The sequence below is a fragment of the Physella acuta genome, unplaced genomic scaffold, assembly GCF_028476545.2.
Source record: "Physella acuta isolate Inbredline_101_S28 unplaced genomic scaffold, ASM2847654v3 ptg000114l, whole genome shotgun sequence".
In the NCBI taxonomy this organism is placed as follows: Eukaryota; Metazoa; Mollusca; class Gastropoda; family Physidae; genus Physella; species Physella acuta.
Window position 1 is genome coordinate 120,241 of NW_026731634.1, and position 25,459 is coordinate 145,699.

Genomic DNA, 25,459 nt, shown 5'->3' on the forward strand with positions numbered 1-25,459 from the left:
ACTTTTGGACCTCACGGCCATAAGGGAAGATGAAGTAGAGTTTATCAGTTTCCGTGACCTAGGCTAATGAAGTGTGAGTCAGTGGCGTAGGCAGGGGGGAGGGGGCAGGGGGGGTCATAACCCCCCCCCCATAGACCCCTCGGTATATATATAAAAAAATGAGGGGGTGCAAATCGAAAGTTTGTCCCCGTGTAAAAATGTAAAAATTGGAACCCCCCCCCCTTGAGACGATCCTGGCTACGCCACTGGTGTGAGCAGTTCTATACTCATCCTCATTGTTATTTGATAAAGATACATTTCTAAACGTGAGTCAAAATTGAAGCAGATACATTAATATCTGAAGGTGAGTACAACTTAAAGCAGATACATTTAAGTCTGAGCGTGAGTATTGCAAACAGTAGCCTAAATAGCGTTCAGGGACAAGTGTACCGTTATGTAAGAAATAATGCACACCCAATTTATCTTGTGAATCGTGAAAATAGATTTTTCGACTAGTTAGTAATTTAATTGGTTTGAGAACTTGCAGGCGAAAAAATGTCTAAAATGTGTTTGATGCTATGCAATAAAGTTAGGTGTAAGATTTATGTTATAAAATACAGTCTGGTTTTAAGATTTATGTTATAAAATACAGTCAGGGTTTAAGATTTATGTTATAAAATACAGCCAGGGTTTAAGATTTATGTTATAAAATACAGCCAGGTTGTAAGATTTATGTTATAAAATACAGCCAGGGTTTAAGATTTATGTTATAAAATACAGCCAGGGTTTAAGATTTGTGTTATAAAATACAGTCAGGTTTTAAGATTTGTGTTATAAAATACAGCCAGGGTTTAAGATTTGTGTTATAAAATACAGCCAGGTTGTAAGATTTATGTTATAAAATACAGCCAGGGTTTAAGATTTATGTTATAAAATACAGCCAGGGTTTAAGATTTGTGTTATAAAATACAGTCAGGTTTTAAGATTTGTGTTATAAAATACAGCCAGGGTTTAAGATTTGTGTTATAAAATACAGTCAGGTTTTAAGATTTGTGTTATAAAATACAGTCAGGTTTTAAGATTTGTGTTATAAAATACAGTCAGGTTTTAAGATTTGTGTTATAAAATACAGTCAGGTTTTAAGATTTGTGTTATAAAACGAAGCGACTTGCTGGTTCAAGTGACGTCATTTATCTCGCCAGGTGTTGGTCACGTGGGGTGGGTAGAGAAGGGTTAAAGTGTTTGTCCATCTCTAGCACCATTACAACTTCAACCACGTCTGATATAGATCTACTTCCGCTTAAGTTCATTGACCCCTGGAGAAGATCTAATTTTGGAAAGTAGATTTAACTTTAAAGTACCGTACTCTGGTCAAATAATAATTGGCACAATTAATTATAAGTGAAATATGAGGCGACATAAATAGCCATAGAGCACTAGTAATTAAACAGAAAGTCGTCTAGGTCGTATATTATCGAAGAGCCAGTTGGAGTAGAATTAATGAGTTGTACACAAAAATTGTTAACATTCAGAGTTTGTTCCAGGCATCTCTTCGAGGGGCCGCCCTCCCCGTCGCCGAACGAAATGGAATTTATATATAAAAAAAACATACGCTTTTATCCCCCCCCCCCCCCCCCCCCAAAAAACAAATATCAAGTGCCCCCCCCCCCCCCGAAGAAAAATGGTCTGGAAAAAACAGTGTTAACATTATACAGGTGTTAAAAATAGTTCCCGTTGTGTTCAACAGGTCTTGGTATAAATAAGGTCTTGGTGTAACATAGGTCTTGGTATATAAGGTCTTGGTGTAACAAAAGTCTTGGTGTAACAAAGGTCTTGGTATATAAGGTGTTGGTGTTACAAAGGTCTTGGTGTAACAAAGGTCTTGGTGTAACATGGGTCTTGGTATATAAGGTCTTGGTGTAACAAAGGTCTTGATGTAACAAAGGTCTTGGTGTAACATGGTCTTGGTGTAACATGGTCTTGATGTAACAAAGGTCTTGGTGTAACATGGTCTTGGTGTAACATGGTCTTGGTATAACATAGGTCTTGGTATAACATATGTCTTTATATAACATAGGTCTTGGTGTAACATAAGTCTTAGTGTAACACAGCTCTTGGTGTAACACAGGTCTTTGTATAACATAGGTCTTTGTATAACATAGGTCTTTGTATAACATAGCACTTGGTATAACATATGTTTTGGTATAACATAGGTCTTGGTGTAACATAGGTCTTTGTATATCATATGTCTTTGTATAACATATGTCTTTGTATAACATATGTCTTTGTATAACATAGGTCTTGGTATAACATATGTTTTAGTAAACATAGGTCTTGGACCTAATTGTAAGGATCAGGAAATGACCTTCTATTACTTATCACTTCAACGTGTAAGCGAATCATCACTGAAGTTCAGCTAGTGGCCTTCTGATTACTTTCAAGGATGATTTTGTGACTTGTGAGCATTGTAAGGGTGCACAGATGCGTTTTGTGTGAGGATACAGAGATGTTCTAGTGATCAAAGATTATTAGATGCCCTTTGTGGTTAGTGTAAAGATTAATGTATTACCTTAACGTCAGTGTAAAAATTAAACAATGACCATAACATCATTGTAAAGATTAATGTATGACCTTAATATCACCCTAAAGATTAATGTATGACATAACATCATTGTAAAGATTAATGTATGACCTTATCATCACCCTAAAGAATAATTTAAGACCTTGGCATCATTGTAAAGATTAACAGATGACCTCGCAATTTAATGTAAAGATTAAAGAAAGAAAATGAAGAGATTTTAAGATAAAGAATGGCATTGCAATCATTGCAAAAATTAAAGAATTATCTTGCAATCTTTGCAAAAATTAAAGAATTATCTTGCAATCATTGAAAGGTTAAAGAATGACTTTTCAATCATTACAAAAGTTAAATAATTACATTGCAATCAATGCAAAAATTAAAGAATTGCCTTGCGATAATTACAAAAGTTGAAGAATTACCTTGCAACTATTGCAAAAGATTGGGACGGCGTGGTCGGGCGGAAGAGCTCATGGTCGGCAACTCCAAAAGTTCAGAGTTCGAACCCTCAGGCTGGTACAGCTGCTTGACGGGGAACAGCAACCCATCTAGGATGAAAACCTACAAAATTAAACAACTGCTGCTGTACAAATTGTTCTTGGGTAGGCAAAGCCTATGGAAGTAAATCCAGAAAGAAATAATACGCTGAAACTGGGATCATATGGAGCATAACATATTGTAAAGTAATACTTAATTGCGTTGAAGGAAATCCTCTTCACTATTAAAATTAAAAACGAAGAAGAAGAGGATTGTAACGATTATTGGATGGCCATGCCATGCAATCCAGTGAAGATTAAGGCAAGAACGTGTAATCTGTGTAATCGTTAAAAAGCTTAACGAATGACCTTGACATTACTACAAAAAATTCAATAATGACCTTGACATCCACATATGATATCAGCGGATGAACTTTTGGCGCTGAAGAGTTATTTTCACTCAACTTATTAAATAATAAAACACGATATTTCTAGATCGTCTGTTCATTTTGTGATGCATTTTAAAAAAAAATGAATTTAAAAAAAGTGCAAAGAAACAAATAATTCAAGCCATTAATTAAATTAATTATACTTCTTTTCTATTAGGAATTTCCCCCCGTAATTTCATGGTTTTGTCAACAAGCAATTAAATCGAGCCTGCTGCACTAATGGCTGTAAAACAATTCTATTTGTTAACTCGGTTAGGGTGACGTAGAGGAAGCTGACCCAGAGATGAACCCATTCGGCCTGATTAGACCTCGCTGCTCTGCTGCAGTCTTCGTCTGAAATTAAACTTTTTTTTTTCTCGGTAAGTTTCGGTGCTGTGGGTTAATAGACCATTGCGTGACGTAGGTAAGGTTCGAAGGGAATTTCCAAGTGTAATTTTTTTACCAGATTTACAGGAGCTGATAAAGCCAATTTTTTTAGTATCATTTCTTGGTAACTGAACGAATTTCCAATCTTTAAGAAATAACACTGCCTTATCTATCGGTTATTTATGTGATAGATAAAAATTATGAAAATTAAATTGGATTATATATTTAATAATACACCGGGGTCGTGTATTTTCTGCACTGGACGCGTCGACATGTGAGCACTTGTTAGCCCTTATACTTGAGTTAGCCGCTCACTGGCAGAGTTTCTTTCAGGCATCTCTTCGAGATGGCACTGCCATCCTTTCTCCACTGAAGCAAGTCTATCCCTTCCCGCCCATACCCCCCCCCCCCCCCAGGTCGAGAACTTGTGACCAAGACGGAATCGCATTTCGTCAGCAACCAATGTTTTATATACATACAAGGTAATGGGGAACTTGTGGGGACTTAGATTTACATATATAGCTTTGTTTAGTTTCGTATGTCTATTTTTTGTCTGGCACATCAGAGGCGTGGCAAGGGGGAAGGGCGGGGGGACGACATATGTCCCCGGGCGCCGACCTTAAGGGGGCGCAAAAAATGGGTTGGAAAAACAAATTGAAATTTTGTGGGGGGTGCAAATGAAAAGGAAAGTTTGAGGGGAGGGGAGTGCAAAGTTTGTCCCCGGGCGCCGGGAAGGGTCGCTATGCCTCTGTGGCACATACAGGTCCATTTAAATGTATAGTTTTGTATGTTTGGTTGGTCCATTTAAATGTATAGTTTTGTATGTTTAGTTGGTCCATTTAAATGTATAGTTTTGTATGTTTAGTTAGTCCATTTAAAAGTATAGTTTTGTATGTTTAGTTGGTCCATTTAAATGTATAGTTTTGTATGTTTGGCATGTATAATTAAATGTATAGTTTTGTATGTTTGGTATGTATATTTAAATGTATAGTTCTGTATGTTTGGAATGTATATTTAAATGTAAATTTCCATGTTACATACAAGTGTGTTAGATTAAAGCCTTTGAGGCGTATCGTATATCTGATCATGATCTTTCATTTTATATCTGATAGAAGAAGGGTCTTTTGAATTGTTTGTCAAATTAAAAAAGAATGTTTTTATTGTAAATAAAATTAAATAAAAAATAAATCAACATTGCTTCTTGCTTTCTCTTATATCACCACGAAGATGACTTCAATATAACTTTTAATTTCTATCACGTATCATGTTATAGAACAGATCTTTATTGTGTCGATGAGATTGCATTTTCTTTCCTATAAATGAAAAAGATTTGTTTTTCGCGATGCGTGCAGATAATTAATTAATGATGTCATACAGGTTAGTGATAAGAAGATATGTTCGGTTTTTTTAAACGTTGGTTGATGTGAGTTCTACAGCCCTGGATTTCATCTAGGTTTTTCTGCTTTTAAACGTACTGGGAAGAAATAAATCTAAAGCTGAAGTGTTATTTAGCACATTGTTATTGTGTGGTCGAACCACGAATTAAAAGATAGATGTCAGATCTATGTGTTAAAGTTTAAAGAGCTTATGGTTAACTTTGATGAAAAGCGATGTATGAATATAAAGGGATTTTTGTTAAATTTTTTTTTATACAGCTATGTAATCTATAGAGCTTTTTTTTCTAAACTTTGCTCTAGAAATATGTATGCATTTATAGGGCACAAATATATGGCTTTTTGGTGGTCGAGTCGGTAAAGCTCGTGGTTGCTAAACCGAAAAGTCTCGAGTTCGAACCCTTGGGCAGATGAGGCCCGTTAATTGGGGACAGCCACTCTTCTAGGAGAGACAACTCCAAAATCAAACAACTTCTGCCTTGTAGTTTGTTCTTGGTTGGACAAAGGCTATAGAAGCAAATCCAAAAAGAAAAGCAGGCTGAAATTGGCGTCAATGGCCTCAATGGCGCATAACAGGTTGACACGTATCCTTAATTGTGTTGGAGGGGATCCCTTTCAACACGAAAATTAAGAACAAAGAAGAAGTTATAAAGCTATGTAACATTTAAAGCACTTGCTGCTAAACTTTGCTGAAAAGCGATGTAAAGATGTAAAACGCTTGTTGTTAAATTTATAAAATAATGAAAATAAAACAGAATATTTCAGCACACATACACACACACACACACACACACACACACAAACCAAATACGACGAAAAATGCTTTTAAATTCTGATTTTTATAAACCTAAAAGCCGAAGAAAGTAAAGGTTATGATTTTAAGAGGTAATGATGAAGTGAAGTATTAAAATAGAAATTGTTAAAAGTTATTATATCTACATCAAACGGTAAAAGATATTTAAATCTTAACGTTTTTAACCCGAAGTAAAACTACCATAATCTAACATTACCCTCAATCTTAACAAACAATAAAAGTTATGATGTCTGGAACAACTGATGAAAGTTGTGATGTCTAGAAGAACTGATGAAAGTTGTGAGATCTAAAACAACTGATGAAAGTTGTGATGTCTAGAAGAAGTGACGACCTTTGTTATGTCTAGAACAACTGATGAAAGTTGTGATGTCTAGAACAAGTGATGAAAGTTGTGAGATCTAAAACAACTGACGGAAGTTGTGATGTCTAGAACAACTGATAAAAGTTGTGATGTCTAGAACAACTGATAAAAGTTGTGATGTCTAGAACAAGTGACGAAAGTTGTGATGTCTAGAAAAACTGATAAAAGTTGTGATGTCTAGAACAACTGATAAAAGTTGTGATGTCTAGAACAACTGATAAAAGTTGTGATGTCTAGAACAACTGATAAAAGTTGTGATGTCTAGAACAAGTGACGAAAGTTGTGATGTCTAGAACAAGTGACGAAAGTTGTGATGTCTAGAACAAGTGACGAAAGTTGTGATGTCTAGAAAAACTGATAAAAGTTGTGATGTCTAGAACAAGTGACGAGACTTGTGATGTCTAGAACAACTGATGAAAGTTGTGATGTCTAGAACAATTGACGACCGTTGTTACGTCTACAAGAACCGAGGGAGCACCGACCTGCACAGTCGTGGTGCCGAGTGCTGGAACTTGTCTGCCGCCGCTCACACTTCACTTCACCGCCAGCACGCGACGCTGCAGCTGACGGCGGGCGCTCCTCCCCCGGGGTGCCCCGGTCCTCGCCACCCGCCTGCCCCCCACCCCCTAACGTAAACAAAATCACAACCAATTATATAAGCTGGCCTCTGATGCAGCCAGTGGTCAGAGTAATACAGTGTCTGTCTGAGCTGGGAGCTGGTAATAAAAAACAACAATCGAGTTACGTAACAGATGGTATTCAGTTTGACAAGACAATTTTTTTTAACTTTGATTACAAAGTGACATCGGAGTTTGTTCGGCTACTGGGCTATAGATATTTAAACGCTGCAACAATCCTGCAATCAACCTAAAAGATTGCACACAGATCTTCCAAAACAGATACAATGTACAGATACAGATAAGAAAAGTAAGTTTTTTACATTTAAAAGTATGTATATATATATATATATATATATATATATATATATATATATATATATATATATATATATATATATATATATAGTGTATGTATAAATGATGTGAATATAAACAAATATATATATATATATATATATATATAGCTATACTTCGGCTAAAGCAAGCAAGGCGGAAGAAAACAATTTTTCATTTTATAACTTAATTTCAAAAAAGTTGTTACAATTCTTCCTGTTAGATCTATACTCTATACGTTTAGAAAAAAAAAAGGGAGATTTTTCTACGTAGTCCAAGTGTTTTTTTTTTTGAGATCACTAAAAAACTGTGACCTGTCTAGACAATTGACTGATTACCTCACCTAACTACCCTAGAAACAATGGCACCATACACTCAGACATCATCAAACTACTCCCACATTCAGTCCTCAGATAGATAAAAGGACCTATCCTCTGCTACTAAATATAATACTAAATATCCTGAGTTCACCCAGCTATAATGAGTACCTAACTTATGTTAGGGTAAGTAAAGGCGGCTGGGCATAATGCTGACCACATAATCCCTACATATGCTGAGGTGAACTCTACTTCACTTGCCCCGTAGACCGTCGGGTTTGAAAGGGAAATTCACTTTTACTTACTCCAACATAACACCTACTTTAAAACCACACTATCCAAATTAAAAAAATATATATATATATTCTTTTGGACAATTAAATGGAGGTATTATTTTCTTACGACGATCATTTACATTTTATGTCAAAGATAAAGCAAGAAATAATTGCTAATGCCCACACGACAAAAACCAACAAACAAACGAATTCACAAACAGCAGCAAATGTTCGACAAACAGAATATTGTCTAGGACTCAGACAGTATAATTTATGCAGCTTGCTATTTCTTTACGATTGTTTTAATGATAAGCAGAATTGTACGCGAGTACTTGAGTTGAAGTACATCCTTTTTCAAAAATAGCCGTGTATTTTAGGGAGATGAATATTTAGATAAGATCCCTCTTAAAAATGTTACTAGATGCTGATTCCATTTGTTTTTCTTTTCTTCCCGTACAATAATCTTATCAAAGCGATTGGCTTTAAGCACTATGTAATCCTGTTTAAATATTCTTTTATAGTGCTCTTTTCAGGCGAAGATTTGTCGTATTAGTAACGTAACTCGCCTTATGTCTAGTATGGTGTAAAAGTTTCATATCTGACTAGTAGTACATATGTACGTAATAGTTTAGCTTGCATGTTTTTACAAGGTCTAAGTTAGCTGTCATGTGATTTTATATCACTTGTTTTATAGCCTGATACAGCCGAGTTGTGGAGATGTATAGATGTTTTAAGAAACCTTAAAAATGGACAGCTTTAGACCATAAGTTATACCATCAGTTTTAGACCATAGGTTCAACCATCAGTTTTAGACCATAAGTTATACCATCAGTTTTAGACCATAAGTTATAACATCATTTTAGACCATAAGTTATACCATCAGTTTTAGACCAAAGGTTCAACCATCAGTTTTAGACCATAAGTTATACCAACAGTTTTAGACTATAAGTTATAACATCATTTTTAGACCATAAGTTATACCATCAGTTTTAGACGATAAGTCGTACCATCAGTTTTAGACCATAACTATACCATTATTTTTAGACGATAAGTCGTACCATCATTTTAGACCATAAGTTCTACCATCAGTTTTAGACTATAAGCTCTAACATCAGTTATAGACCATAAGCTCTACGATCAGTTTTAGACCATAAATTGTACCATAAGTTCTACCATCAGTTTTAAACTATAAGAGTGAGTAATCAGTTTGTAATGTTAAACTTGAGTGGGGGGAAAAACATCTAAGTATATATAAGAGAAAAAATATACATAGCTCTAATCGTTATCTATCTATACAGCAGGAAAAAAAACATTAAAAACTTCTTGGAACAAATTAAATCATATATTATATTTTAAGTTGGATCATTTGGATTAAATCATTTCTATTTTAAACGTATATTACGATTTCAAGTCATTAAGTTGTGAACATATTCACAAGAAGCTAGACTTTTTTTCCGCGCAGAATCTCTGGGTGTCAGAAATCAAATACGATAATGGAATGCATTCTAAACTTTGAGGGGTTTCTGTTAAAAAAAAAACCTAATTTAAAATTCATTTTTTTTGAGAAACATGTTGATCTAGAATTTCGATAAAGTATTGAGTTTAATGTTCGTTTGTTAAAGGTTACATTTGTAGCTGTGTCTGTCTTATTTTCTTAAATAACGTCTTGTCCTAATTTTTGACCACTTCATGCCCATCTTCCTTTACCATACTGTCACATCCATCTATTTATACCATCACGCCCTCTACACCATCACATGCATCTTCCAATACCACCACTCCAATCTTATGTTATTCTCCCATTGCATCGACTAGAGAACTTGTGTGAAACTTATGACATTCATCTAGTTCAAACTTAGTTTACATATATATTCGGATTTTTTAAGTATATGTCGATAGAATTATACGTTTATAAATCATTTTAGTGACAATTAATTGATTCATCATCCGTCTAAACCAGAAATAGTGGCATATCAATATTTTTACGCTACAATTACAACTAAACTTCTGAGTTCCCATATTTAGCTGGCGGAAGCAAGACACTTAAAACGTAATCTCAGAAGGATGTGGTTCTTTTATCCCGATTAAAAATAGACCTAAAAAAAACACTTGAAAGAGGTACCTTGTCTTATGCTAGGAACCTAAGGGGGGGGGGGGGGAATTCTTCTCCCGCTAGCATTAGTTTTTGATGGGCTCTGTAGACAAATTCCTACATAATGGCTCAGGTGCTTAGTGCTAGTTTAGTCTGGGGTTAGGGGTTGAAGTGGGACTTTTATCAGAGGCCCTTTTTTCAAAGCCCTTTTTGCATTTTCGTTCGAGGTTTATTTTAAAATTTTGATAACCTGCAATATATATATATATATATATATATATATATATATATATATATATATATATATATATATATATATATATATATATATATATATATATATATATATTAGTTTATCTCGGCCGAAAAAATAGCTGTATTTGTATATCAGCTTTGTATAGTATATAATCATTACCGGCTCAAGTAATAACCATTATCAGACAGACTGACACACTATGACGAATTGAGCTGTATTCTCTTCCCTTTTAACCGCTACTAGGCCCATAGGTTACCTCTCATGTTGCCTGCCGCTAGACCCTTGGGTTACTTCCCTTTTATCTGCCACGATACCCCGTGGGTTACCTCCCGTGCTACAAGCCACTAGACCAATGGGTTACCTTTCATGTTTTATGGGTTACCTCCCATGTTACCAGCCACTATACCCGTGGATTACCTCCCATGTTACTATGGGTTACCTCCCATATTACATGCCACTACACCCGTGGATTACCTCCCATGTTTTGCCAGCCTCCAACTGGGGCAACCCACTACCTTGTTTGGTGCCCCCCCCCCCCCTTTTCCCTTATGACTATAACTGACCTGTCTGTTCTGCCTAGTACCTCATATACCTCAAGCTTCCAACTCAACGTGTTGATGATTATAAAAACCACCAGACCGAATTGTGTATCTTAAGGTGCCGCATATACTTCCATCTAACTCAATCTGTCGGTGGTCATAAAACCACCAGACCGACACGTGTTAACAGAAAATCTAGAGCGAGACAACAACCAACTTTTTTTTTTACATTCGCACGTGAAGTCTGTCAACAGTTTTTTAATTCACCAACGTCAACATCCGTTCTTTAAAACAACAATGTCGTCACTACAATCCACGATACCTTTTGTCAACGATGGAATGCGTCATGGACATGTAACAGAAACCTAAATCACGTGACTGTAAGGTGAATAACACTCGGGGGAATTGTCGACTGCCCTACCCCCCCCCCCCCTACACTCACACACACATCGTATTACCCGGCGACAGTTGTTTTTTTTTTATTTATGGGAAGCGCGCGATAGAAAAAAATCAATGACAGGTAGAAAAATGATTTACATCACGCTGGTCACGTGACTCCCGTATAGGCTCGTGTCCGCCGGGGGAGTCAGGTAGGGTCGCCAGACCGGATGTCGGGCGACTCAGGATAAATAAGTTTTTGATGACGCGGTCATTAAAATACTAATTAGTGGAGTTGTAGCTTCTTATGGAATCTAATAGCTATAGGTCTATTTCTGTATTCGTGGGAATTTGTCAGATCTAGATTTGTAAGTCATTATAAGTAACTACTGGTCTAAAAGTATATGGTTGATTAAAGGAAGCTACCATATATATATATATATATATATATATATATATATATATATATATATATATATATATATATATATTTTTATATATATGTGTGTATTTTAGTGTCAGTTCTACGCCTAGCTTATACTTGTTTAAGCCCTTTCCAAGTTTAAATCCTTGGATTTACTAACCTAAGCTGTTGTAGTTAATGCTAGTGTTTATTTAAATTAAAAACGTCAATTCATTTATATTTTTACAGATTGCACTAAGAGCAATTATTTTAGGTCGTTTCAAATAATGAACTATACAGGCATGAGTTATATTATCTTTAAATACATTTTAATTAATTTTCATTTTTTTTTCTTCCTTCCCATCAGTAATTCAAGCTTTGATTTTTGTTTTTCTTTAAACAAAATTTTTCATGTACGAGTAACTGTTCCTTGTTTAAGCCATCGTTGAATGCTCTCCCTGTAAAGTTTTTTTTTTGAGTTCTCTCCCTGTAACGTTTTTTTCAGTGCTCTCCCTGTAAATAACCTTACCCAAAAGCTCATTGTCTCCCCTGTCATGACGGCACATCTCCCCTTCTGTACGCGTCACCCCCAGCTCCTCCATAATGTCACGTGACATCAGCCAACAGCATCGTCAGCAGTAACCCGAATCTAGTCGAGCCACCGTTCTTGTAACATCATAGCTGTGGACACGTAATGCTAACAGGTTTTAAAATTAATTGGGGGGGGGGGGGGGTATTAATGATTTTTATAATAAATATGCGCGATAGACTTACTAAATAACTAATTATTTTCTATAAAGAATTACAGTAGTGTTATTCTTGTCTGAGGTGTTTTAAATATGAGCACTATTGATTGTCTTATTGCGGCATATATTTTTTTCTTTAATATTCTAGTTTAACGTGTGTACATATGTAATGAAAGGGAGAGAAAGATAAATAAAAATCAGTATATTAAAAAGAAAATGAATTGTACTGGTAGGCAAACAAATGAGAAACTGCGACTTTTTGTTGTTTAAAATGAAATTTTTTTTTTTTTGAGATGTACTTTCTGTTTTTAAATCTCTCCCAAGTGGTAGTATGAAAATAAATTAATGAACAACCGCGTTTTAAATTAATGAAAGCAAAAATGTTGTTGATATAAGTTTTAAAAAAAATGTATGCATCTTTTTTTTAAAAAAAGGAAGTATTTAACAAAACGCATCAGAGTATTTTAAAAAAAAATTAAAATTAGAATCTAGTTTGATTTTATTCGTAACACCGGTTTTACGCAAACATGAGCAAGGTAATTTTATTTCAACACTGTAAGTTGAACACCATTTTTAGCGCAATTTCCATACGGACAATTGCGATTATTAACTCGTCATTTCTGGATGGATGTATGGATGGATGTGTGTCCGCAGCTTTAAGTGGTATCTCCTCCTCAACGAAGCAATATCGAGGACTAGTTCCAAAAGCAAATATGTTAAGCAAGTTCCAAGGACGATTGTGGGCCAAAAAAAATCCCGGAATTCCTTCCTGGATTTCCCGGAAAAGCCAAAAAAACCTCAAAAAAAAAAATGCAGTTTTTGGCCCATATCTCGGCAACCAGACCACTTAGCGACTTGAAACATTTACCAATCGATTCCTGCCATAATTTAGAACAACATTGCCGAAGAAAGTTTTCAAAAATATCCTTTCGTTCGGTCACAAAAAAATATTTACTACTTTTTTAAACTGAGCATCTTGTAGGCCTAGGAAGAACATTTAAAACTGAGCATCGTGTATGTTTTTAGCGCGAAAAATATCCTTTCGTTCGGTCACAAAAAATTAAAAATTGTTATGGATAACATAAGGAAATTGCGCTTAAATTGTCACTAGACTTTTTATTAACTTGTTTTCTGGTTTACTACAATATACGTGCTGGGGTGATGAAGTTAAGAATTGATTTCTTACCTCCATTGTTCAGTTTTAACCTTTCATAAACCTTGCTGTACTTGTGACTGACGTAACTAGGTCAATTATGCTTGAGTGTTTCATCACGACCTGTTATGTGAGTACATCTTTTACTAGAGGGTAGTTATAATGGGTACGTAGAGGTCAGTCTGTGATGTAGTATTGTGAGTGTGGGGGGTGGGGGATAGATTCTAATTAATTAGTGATGTACTGGTGGATTAGCGTTTAGGTGAACATAGGTCATTTGATCTAGTCAATAACAGCCTCAAGATGCTTATATGCTATATATATATATATATATATATATATATATATATATATATATATATATATATATATATATATATATATGTATATATAGAGCCAATATATAGCCTATATATAGCCTATATATAGCATATATATATATATATATGTCTATATGTGTGTGTTATTTAATTAGAATACTATATAAGAAGAATCAAAGACAAGATATGATTCCGTAATAATATCTAATAAGACCAGTGGTCAGATTCTCTTCTATTGGCTAGAAGGATATCTAGAACCCCCCCCCCCCAAAGTATGTGAATACGACTTCAAACCCCCACACATTGACCATGTGAACACTACTTCAAACCTCCAACACATTCAACACGTGAACACGACTTCAAACAACCCCCCCCCCCCACACACACACAATGGATATGTGAATACTACTTCAAAGTACATTCAACTAGTGAACACGACTTCAAACCACAAATTCAATTTGTGAGCATTACTTCAAACCTCAAAACATTCAACATGTGAACACTACTTCAAACCACAAATTCAACATGTGAACACTACTTAAAACCACAAATTCAACATGTGAACATTACTTCAACCCCCCCCCCCCCCCACACACACACACACACACACGCGCACGCACACACAAAACCTCTACAGAAATCAACACCTACGAACGGTTCGCACTTTACTATAAAAAAACATTGTATATCTTGTGTTCGTGATTCAACTTTTGATTTAATTACCACTGTCTGATCTCCATGCTTTCCTTGTTATCTAACTAGTTATCGAATTATGTGCATAACTAAATTAACATCAGCCTCACATGAATAAAAAAAAAAATCAGTTCTATTATTACATTAACCGTGAACTTAGCACAAAAAAATATATTTGAAAGTTGTCCCAAGAACTGTGGATCATTACAATCAAAATATTCTAAACAAAATTTCAAACAGCACATAGGTTTTCGTGGTTGTATCTACATCAGCCAGGGGTGGACTGGCTGTGTTCTAGCGCCCCGGGGAAACAAATAAAAGCTGACCCCCCCCCCCCCCCCCCCCTCGACTTAAATTTTCATTCTGCATTTTGTTATCCAATCTTTAGAATCAATGCCTGCAAAGTAACGGGTCATTTTGAAAATTACAAAACCCAATATTAACAAAAACATAAATTGGAAGGGTAAATTAAGAATAAACTTTAAAAAAAGAATCAAAGCACTCACATACCCCATTACAGAACTGATCACGGTGGCATACCTGTTGTTTTTTCTGGCCAATCACCGATATTTTTTTCTGGTACAGAGTCCCAGTCAACTGCTGACTGTTTCAACATTTTGGGTTAGATTGATTACATTTTCTGGCTTGTTTTACGTCCTTTGATTTCTAATCATGAAAAGCATTTCACGTATTTCTAAACATGAAACATTTATTTTTGCAGACACAATAGCATTATAAAAAAATAAAAGAAAAACAATTATTTTGTTTGTAACATAGTTTATTATTTGGAAAACGAAAGTAGAAAATGTAATTTAAAAAATAAAAAACGCGTTGCAAGTATCCCGATACATCTTAGTTTGTTTGTAGAGATGCGGAAATAATTTAGAAAAAAATGTGTTGCTTAAATGTTTGAAGACATTTTGACATTTTTTTTTGTTAATTACTGACAGCCTTAGAAGTACCGCATATACTTACCAGAATTCCCTACCAAATCTATCTGTAATTTACAATGTAAGTTACCTAACAGATCTCCCTGCCCAATCTATTTGTAATTTACAATTTAAGTTAAATTTCCGTTACGAAATTCTCAATAATCTAATGAATGCAGGGAAAAAAAACGTTTAGTTCGGCATCCTTGACATTTGAAATGATTTATTTAAAACCTGTTTTCTTCACTGGGTATCAACAACTGCTCGTGTTTGTTTTTCTAAAGCCAGCACCAGGATGCGGGCGTCTAATGAAAGAGAATTTGTTTAACCAATCAGGGTTAATTGTTTATTTACCTGGGTAGCACTTTAATTAGGTTGGGCATGTTAGGTAAGGGAGGAATGATGTAAATATCTTGAGGAAAGGAGGTTTGTTTTTTTAAATGTTTTTAAATCGTTGGCTAGGGTAAAAAACGAATTGATGTAGGAAATAGCCGGCAGTTTGTTTTTTTGAACTGCTGGCTAGGATGAAACCAATTGATGTGGGGGATAGCTTATATGAGCTCTGTTGTTTGTGGTGTGTGTGTGTGGTGTGGTGTGTGTGTGGGGGGGGGGGGCAGATCAACAAGCTGCAGGGTGTTACATCATTAATTAAACGTTGTTTGTGCGGTTGTTTACAACAATGGCGTTATTTTTTTTTTTGTCAAGTCGACGTTTTTTTTTCCCACGTTTTCTTTAACTTGCTTTCGTCTCTGTCTTTCCAATCAAATCTTGCGATCGAAATTTCTGGCACTTCCCAGTTAGCAAGCGCGCTGAAATTTTCAGGGACGCTTTGTTTAGGATGACAATAGAATATTCAATTGTTATTATTACTAAATTGATCCATGGAGACATTTTATTGAGCATTTTAGAGCGCTATATAATTGTAGTAAAAACGTGGGGAAAAGGGACATAACCCAGTAACTGTAATTTGATGAAAACAAGGTTCGGTACTCTCCCTCTTTGCTTACTGAGTAGTGTTCACGCGGTGTTTGTGTACAAACAACCGTAACAACTGGTGGCCAGTATGGGGGAGACGATATGGTCGAGTGGTTGGGCACACGATTGCTAACCCACTCGACACGGGTTCAAGGCATGTGTTTTTTACGAGTTGTCTTCGTTTACCCAAAAAAAGTGAATGCGAAAAGATAAAATCGATATCAAGATTTTAAAGCAAACAAACAGACAAAGACTAAAAAGTAGAAAATAATTATCATTAAAAAAGTTTTAAAAAACCCAAGTTTTCTGATTGAACTAAAAAGTAGAAAATAAATGCTATACATCACAATAATGCAAGCGATCACTCTACTATAAGCGATGAAAAACGTGGGGCGCCGTGATTTTCTTACAGTTTCTAATACTGTTGACTCTCTACAAGCTCCCTAATAAAAGTCAATAGTATTATCTAATCAATAGTAATATAACTTTTAAATCTTATATTAACAATGACCGATAAAAAACTTTTACTTCGGCGCCCCACGTTTTTCATCGCTTATAGTAGAGTGATCGCTTGCATTATTGTGATGTATAGTATTTATTTTCTACTTTTTAGTTCAATCAGAAAACGTGGGTTTTTTAAAAACTTTTTTAATGATAATTATTTTAAGATATTGACATTTAAAAAATCATTTTGATAAGATTGGGTTGTAACGTGGTTTAACAGGAGGAAAGTTGGGATGTGTGATAGGGTGTGGTGTTGGGGGTTCATGTAAGGGTTAGGGTTCAGGTGGGTTTTGTGGGGCTGTTTAGTTGGTGACAAGAGGTAAATGACGGTCATTGTGCCAATATGCGACAGTGTAAATGCGGGACTAATTAGCGGTAATTGTGAAAGGCGGTGTAATTGTGACAATATGTGGCAGGCTAAATGCGGGGCTAATTGAAGGTAATTGTCACAAGCTGTGACTGGTTCTAACGTAAAATAAAGTACCCTTTTTGAAAACCGAAGGTTCATGGGGCAAGTGAAGTAGAGTTACCCTGTTTCTGTGGCCGAGGCATATGGAGGGATAATGTGGTCAGCACTATGCCATGCCATATTTACTTTCCTTGAGTTAGGTACCCATCCAAGCTGGGCAGACAGGATAGACTTTACCCGGATTCGAACTCGAGACTTTCGGGTTGGCAGTCTAGCGCTCTACTGCTAGGCCACACCATTCCATATGACTGGTTCTATATTGATTTATTGACGGCCACTGTAACAGCCTATAACGGGATCTAAGCTTCAGTGTCCGATAAATATTGCGATATTTTGTAACGATGTTTAATGTAGTCAGTGCATTAGTGTTATCTATTGTATATTCAATAATTTTCCTACGTATAAAACGCAATGTATGTTCTAACGAAATATCAAATTCACCACACTTATCTCTTTCTCGGATAATAATCTTACAACATTTGATTCCATTTGGAACAGCAGATTAATAATGTAATACGTCACGTTTTTTGATGTTCGAGAAATAAAATTTAAAAAAAAAGTGTCGTCTCTGGGTTTCCCACAAAAATCGATGTGGGTGTCGATCTCATTAACGCTTGGATAATGAGATAGGTTGCTCAAACAATTAACCGCAGTTGTGTGTGGGCAGTTCTAGTCTTTCCTGGAAAAAGTAAACGGCCAATCTAAAAAAAGAACAGCTTGTATTATTTTGACCTGTATAAGAGGTTGAAAATACATCCAAATCATGAATTGTTTACATAATAATTTAGCTAATTCTAAATCAGAATTTCTTCCAGGCATCTCATCGGGGAGGGGGCGAGCCCCACGAAGAAATTCTACCACCCACCCCCTCTCCGAACGAAATGGAATTTATATAGAAAACATACTTTTACAAGTGTCCCCCCCCCCCCCCCGAAAATATCAAGTGCCACCCCCCCCCCCCCGCCCGCCTTGGAGGAAAAAATATGGAAGAAACACTGTTTTAAAAATTTAATTAACTTTAGTATTAGTACTAATTACTTATTTTTATATCGATAATGCTCAGAATACTTAACTAAAGTGCAGTACCAGGTCCAAGAAAATGAATTTAAACACGTACAAACAATCATTCGCATGCAGATAGGCTACACATGTGCACATATACATGGTCTTTTCTAGATAAGCCACTAATACAAAAGTTGCACCGGCGAAAAGTTAAGCCCCGCCACTTTTTGCCAGCTCCATTATTCTTGTACGCACGAAACCTTGAGGGTTGGAGCTCTGATTGGGGTTGGGGTTCTGATTAGGGTTGGGGTTCTGATTGGGGTTGGGGTCAAAGGTACCAAAATACAGAACTTTTTATGAAAATTGTTAATGACGTCCTAATTTCACCATTTTTAGTAAAATCTAAAAGTACAAGTTTCAAATCTTCTTTTTTTATAATTTTTTTTTTGGTTGGCAAGGGTTAACTTTTTTTTTGGCGGGGCTTATCTGGACACGATCCCACACACATACTCGTGCTTCTACCCATACCCATACACATCAACACACACAGATACACACCGTTACACAAACACACACCGACACACAGCGATGCATGCATATAATATACATACAAAGCCCGCAGGCAACATCCCTCCCTCCCTCCCCCATACTCCATGCCTCCCTCCGCCATAGTCCATACCTGCCTCCCCCATACTCAATCCCTCCCCCATATTCCATGTCTCTCTTCCCTATACTCCATGCCTCCCTCCCCCATACTCCATGCCTCCCTCCGCCATACTCCATACATGCCTCCCCCATACTCCATCCCTCCCCCATATTCCATATCTCTCTTCCCTATACTCCATGCCTCCCTCCCCCATACTCCATCCCTCCCCCAAATTCCATATCTATCTTCCCTATACTCCATGCCTCCCTCCCCCATACTCCCTCCCTCCCCCATACTCCCTCCCTCCCCCATACTCCCAGCCCAGACTCTGGGAGGAGAGATCCCCCACAAAATACGACATAGGCCATTTATCTCCACCCCGTTTAATAAAACATCGGCCCACGTGTCTGACCTTCACCCGGAGACTTCCTGCCGGGCTGTAATGAAAAATAAAGTCGTCTGCATTTTATCAGCTGACATTGAACTAGGTCAGGTTCATTGGTGGACACCTGGCGGTGACGTCTTTACACTCTTACACGGCTAGTTTGTATTTGACGTCAATCGTGACGTCTTTCCTGAGCCAATCGTTCGTCTTTAAATTATTTGAAGATAACTTTACACTCCTGATATTCTTAAAATAGTTTTACACATCCAATATTTTCAAGATAATGTGACAGATCTTCGAATTTGAAAAATAATTTGACTGACTTTCAATTATTTTATTTGTGTAATTCAAACTATCTTCGTTATTTTTAAAAATAATTCAACGCATTTGAATTTTTAAGATATCTCAACAAATCTGTATTTTAAAAAACTCAACAGATTTTAATTTTTTAAGATAATTCAATAGATTTGTATTTTTAAGATAATTCAACAGATTTTTATTTTTAAGATAATTCAACAGATTTTCATTTATAAGATAATTCAACAGATTTGTATTTTTAAGATAGTTCAATAGATTTGTATTTCTAAGATAATTGAAAAGATTTTTATTTTAAAAATGTAACCGGAGTTCCGATTGGTAGTTTCTGCATTAAAGGGATGTACCTAACATTGGCAATACTGCAACCTAGTATAATTGTAGACCTATCTGAATTAGGTAATACTGCGACCTAGTATAATTGTAGACCTATCTGAATCAGGTAATACTTCAACCTAGTATGATAGTAGACCTACATGAAACAGGTAATACTGCGACCTAGTATGATAGTAGACCTACATGAAACAGGTAATACTGCGACCTAGTATGATTGAAGACCTGCATGAAACAGGTAATATTGCGACCTAGTATGATAGTAAACCTACATGAAACAGGTAATATTGCGACCTAGTATGATAGTAAACCTACATGAAACAGGTAATATTGCGACCTAGTATGATAGTAAACCTACATGAAACAGGTAATATTGCGACCTAGTATGATAGTAAACCTACATGAAACAGGTAATATTGCGACCTAGTATGATAGTAAACCTACATGAAACAGGTAATACTACCACCTAGTATAATTGTAGACCTATCTGAAACAGGTAATACTGCGACTTAGTATGATAGAAGACCTACATGAAACAGGTAATACTGCGTGCAACCTAGCTGTACTCTCGTCATGTCTAGTATTGAAGGTACTTGCGTGAGTTAAAACGCACATGAAAAGATACAAATAGAGCCTTTACTTAACTACGGCGTTTGGACTATTTTTATCTCAATATTTGATCTGTGGCTCATACACAGTTTTAAGACTATGGCATATGGAGTAGAGAAATATTATTCTGAGGATATACGGTGTATCAGGGAAAGAGGGAAGGAGGAGGAGAATGTAAGGTATGCATGTGATAATGGATTTCTTAATATTTCCAATCGACGAATTACATTTAAAATCCATTAATATTACAGCACATAAAAAATAAAGAGATTTTTTTTTTAAATCTCAGATTTTTATTTTTATTTTCAAGTGGGTATTTTAAGTATAGCTGGTAATTTGCTGGCCACTGTAGGCCTACTCATTACAGGGGAGCTGTCATTGACCGTAGTTTTGATGTTTGATTATGTCATTGCACGCGCTCGTGATGACACACAAACACAATCACACATGCACATACACATATAATCACATACATACATGTATATACATATTTTATATGCATGTATATATATATATATATATATATATATATATATATATATATACTGTTTTTATTGCATTTATAAAGTATGTAATTTTGCAGTTATGTGTGAGTTAATTTTTACCTATACATACTTTCTAGTTTTGCCTTCTCGTATATTAGTTACACCGTTGATGGCACTTAATTAATGTTTTTAATTTTAATGGAATCCAAAAAATTGTTTGAACATGTATTTACTTTTTTATGTTTAATGGCCGATAACATTGACATATCTTAAGTGGTGTATTCGTTGATTGGGAAAAGGTGAAAATGTTTCTCGTAGTGGGATGGGAAAGATGAAGTGTACGAATCAATATTTTATATGAATTAAAATAGTTTGAGCAGCCATCTACCACATCTTGAAGCTGAGTGTCTTGTCCTTTTTGCTTTACGCACCTATCAAAAAGTGTGATGTTCATTTTATATTTTAATCAAATTATAGCGAATGTTTCGACACGATTCTGAATCACAAAAATTGTGAGCAGAAATATTTCTTTTGAGTCTTGTGGAGGATGCAGACAAAGTTCTAAAAAGTGCATTTCACGTTAAATTAAAATCTGCACTTGTTGGAAAATTAAAAAAAATATATTGATGAACGTTGGGTGGATCATATTACTGTATTGTATCTTAGAAAACCGTGGGGTGTATATTTAATCAGTGAACGCAATTTAAAAAATAAATTAATTAAATTAAAAAATAATCCTGGATGGATTATGTCTAGGAGGGCAAGAGGATAAAACTGCTGGTAATTACTTCAGGAAGTTAATGAGAAATTTAATTTAAGAGCCGAGGCTAATCAGGTGTTTGAATTGTCACAGACTGTCGTTATTTAATTAGCCGGTTAATTTTTTCCCCGTTAGAAGTCACAATGTGATATATGTTATTTGATCTATGACAGGCGTCAAGACGTGACTGCTGGTGACAGTAATTGTGACATTTTTTCCGGGGAGGGTTGGAAGGGGGGTGCACTTGAACTTTTAAGGAAAAAGGGGGGGAATGGGTATTTATAATGTTCGGGAGGTAGTTCGCATTTCCATTTCAAACTGAGAGAACCGACCTTGGTTAAAGTATATATTTTAAATTATATATTTTTTTCTATTTTGTTCCCGGGGAGTGTTGATGTGTTGCGATGTTGGGGGTTGGGGTGGAGTTAACATTGCCATCAAAGATATGCCAGACGAAAGCTTCTCTTCCGATTCTATACAGTAAACTTCAAAATCTACTTTTACGACTACACTAATCCTAATCCCATTACTAACACCTCTACGGCAGAAGAAGAAAACCTACAACAATAACTATAAAACAGGAGCCAGCAGAGTTTCTTCCAGGCATCTCTTCGGGGGGGCGAAGCCCCCCCGAAAATTTTTTACCGCCCCCCCGAACGAAATGAAATTTATATAATTTATATAGAAAATATATACTTTTAACAGTGTCCGCCCCCCCGAAGAAAGTTTACCGCCCCCCCGATGATTTCAAGTGCCCCCCCGGAGAAAAAAGTCTGGAAGAAACACTGGGAGCCAGCTAAAGTAAAACAAATTCCCAATATGCCACACCAAGAGCGCGCTAAAATAAACTAGCAAGCGACTGCTATCGATTGCTAGTCTCTACAACCGGATAATCCCATTTCCCATCCCGCGTGTATTTGTCAGATTTTAACCGGCTTTTACCCCGTCCCAGCATGCCACTAATCTGTATTGTCTTCCGCCGGTGGCCGGGGGAGGGGGGGTTGGGGGGGCGGTCTGATGAAGTCATAGATCTGTGGCCGCATAAGGGTAGTAAATATATGTTCAGATGTATGGGTGTATTAAGGCAGTAAATATGTTCAGACTATGTGGCTGTATTAGGGTAGTAAATGTGTGTTCAGATGTTTTGCTGTATTAGGGTAACAAATATATGTTAATATGTATGGTGTATTAGAGTAGTAAATATATGTTCAGATGTTTTGCTGTATTAAGGTAACTAATAAGTGTTCATATGTATGGCTGTATTAGGGTAGTAAATACATGTTCAGATGTTGACTTTATTAGGGTAGAAAATATATGCTAATATGTATGGGTGTATTAGGGTAGTATATATATGTCAGTATTAGGGTAGTAAATACATGTTCAGAAATATGACTGTATTAGGTGAAGAAGTCTTACTTGTACTTCGTGTATTAGTCTTTTTTTTATACAAAGTGATAAGCTTTAAAACAATGTTGTGTTTTCACTACGTTAGGTTTTTAATTCTACCTTTCCAACACGTTACATATATGTGATCAAGTACAACAGGTATTTTATCTTATGAATTGTGTTTAAAACCTGAACATAAAAAACTAAACAGAGAATGTTACCCTATCATGCACTACAAATATCGAGACGAATAAAGAACTCGGCGCTCCTAGATTGATAAAAGAAATGGAGGGGGAAATTGTTATGGTTTGTTCTGATTACAAGTAGATTGCCTGGTTTTCACCCCGCGGGAAGCCAGCGAGTTGAAAGACGTTTTTTGTTGCCGGTAAACATTGGTTAGCCTGAGGTGTAGCAGGTAGCCACAGGGGTGGGGGGGGGGGGTAGCCGGGTACAGAGAAGATTCTAGACAGGACGGGGGCGTTGATAAAATAAAGCAGTTGGATCAAGGTAGCAGTGTTAGTCTGTTGAGTGGGGGTAGGGGTGGGGGTGGGGGGGGGGGTGGGGGGGGGGGCGCTACGTGACGAAGCTGGGGGTTTGTCGTCAGGTGAGCGTTGGGTGAGTGTAACAGGGTTTAGTGCACCACGACTGAACCCCCAGTGATAGGTGAGTCTCGCAGGAAGGTGAGAAAGTATCTCATTCACGTCGTGAAGTTGGTTGACTGACACAAACGTCACTCTACTCCACCTACCGGCTGCTGTCTACATAAACCACAAACATTTCAACGTGTTGAACTCTCTAAACGGTAACTATCATAACATCAGCGATCACGTTTTAGTATGTTGTTTTATACATTCTTCTGTGATCATGATATGTCAGCAACTAAACACTGCAGCGATACTAGCCCATATGTGACAGTGTGGGGACGCTCCGTGTAGACATCGACAATGTAGAACACTAGCTTGCTATCCCGACATGCATGTGTTCGGAACTCCATCTCAAGACCACGAGGCGTTTCTGGAGTTGTGGGAAGTTCTTGAAACTTCCGGGAGGAAGGCATACTTAAAAGTTCCAGGGGTGGGGGGGGGGGCACTTGTTAAAGTATATATTTTCTTTATACATTATATTATAATTATGTATTATATCATTTTGTCCGGATGGGTGAGGGGGGGGGTGGTAAAAGTCTGGTGTGACCCATTAATCCATAACATGATTGTTTTACAACTCAGGCAAAGTATTTTGAATTTCTAGCGTTCGTGAAACAATAAACCAACATAATATTGAACTTTTATACTTTAAACAATCTCTGTTACACAATCTCTAATAGCTGATTATTCGCTTACACTAAACATTTGTTTGGTTGTATTCTCTTTTTGTGAACATTTGTTGCTGTTCCTAGAGCAGGATATCCTGATAGCGCGAGCAGAACAAAGATGGCGAACTATCAGACACGAAAATGTGATCGGATCATCGCCGGCAGATAAAGGAGACCTTCATCTATTATTTATACGTGCCAGCGATAACTGTCATCTATCACGGCGGGCTGGGGGGGGGGGGGGGGTATTGGGGTGTGTGTGGGGGGGGGGAGGTCTGGAGGATGTAAATATTTTTTGATGAATTGTCAAGTCGTCTGCTTGATATTGAAGTTAGAACAGGGTTTTGTCTTTACGTAGCTGTACTTTCTTCTGAGGGGTCGCTAGCCGAATAGGTGTTGGAGTCGTGTGCGATTCAGATGTTAAATCAAAATAGAAATAGAAAAATGAAGCTAAGTTCGGTGGTCCACCCCTTGCGGAAGTGTAGAGAGTTATGTTTTGTAGAGGCCAACAACCGAATAGATATTTGTCCTGTAGGCGGAGTTTCTTGCAGAAATCTCTTCGGGGGTGGGGGTGGGGTCCCCCGATGAAAGTCTACCGCCCCACCCCCTTCCTCAGAAAGTAATGCAATTTGTATAGAAAACATATAGTTTTATCTGGGTCCGCCTCCCCCCCCCCCCCCGGAAAATTTTGTCCTCCCACCCGAAAATATCAAGTGCCCTTTCCCCCACCCCCACCCCCACCCCCGGAGAAGAAATGGAAGAAACAGTGCCTATAGGTGACGGAGTAACCCAGGGGCAGGTGATTTG

At 36.7% G+C, this 25,459-nt stretch overlaps 1 protein-coding gene across 2 annotated transcripts in view; it reads left to right on the forward strand.

Annotated features, from left to right (window-relative positions):
• Positions 1-7,109: 7,109 nt before the first annotated feature.
• LOC131934640 (5-hydroxytryptamine receptor 1D-like) overlaps positions 7,110-25,459 on the forward strand; it is a 55,263-nt gene continuing 36,913 nt past the window's right edge. For both annotated transcript variants that reach the window (XM_059290710.1, XM_059290709.1), the window contains exon 1: positions 7,110-7,344. The gene's annotated coding sequence lies outside the window, so the exon portion shown is untranslated. The remainder of the gene's footprint in view (positions 7,345-25,459) is intronic.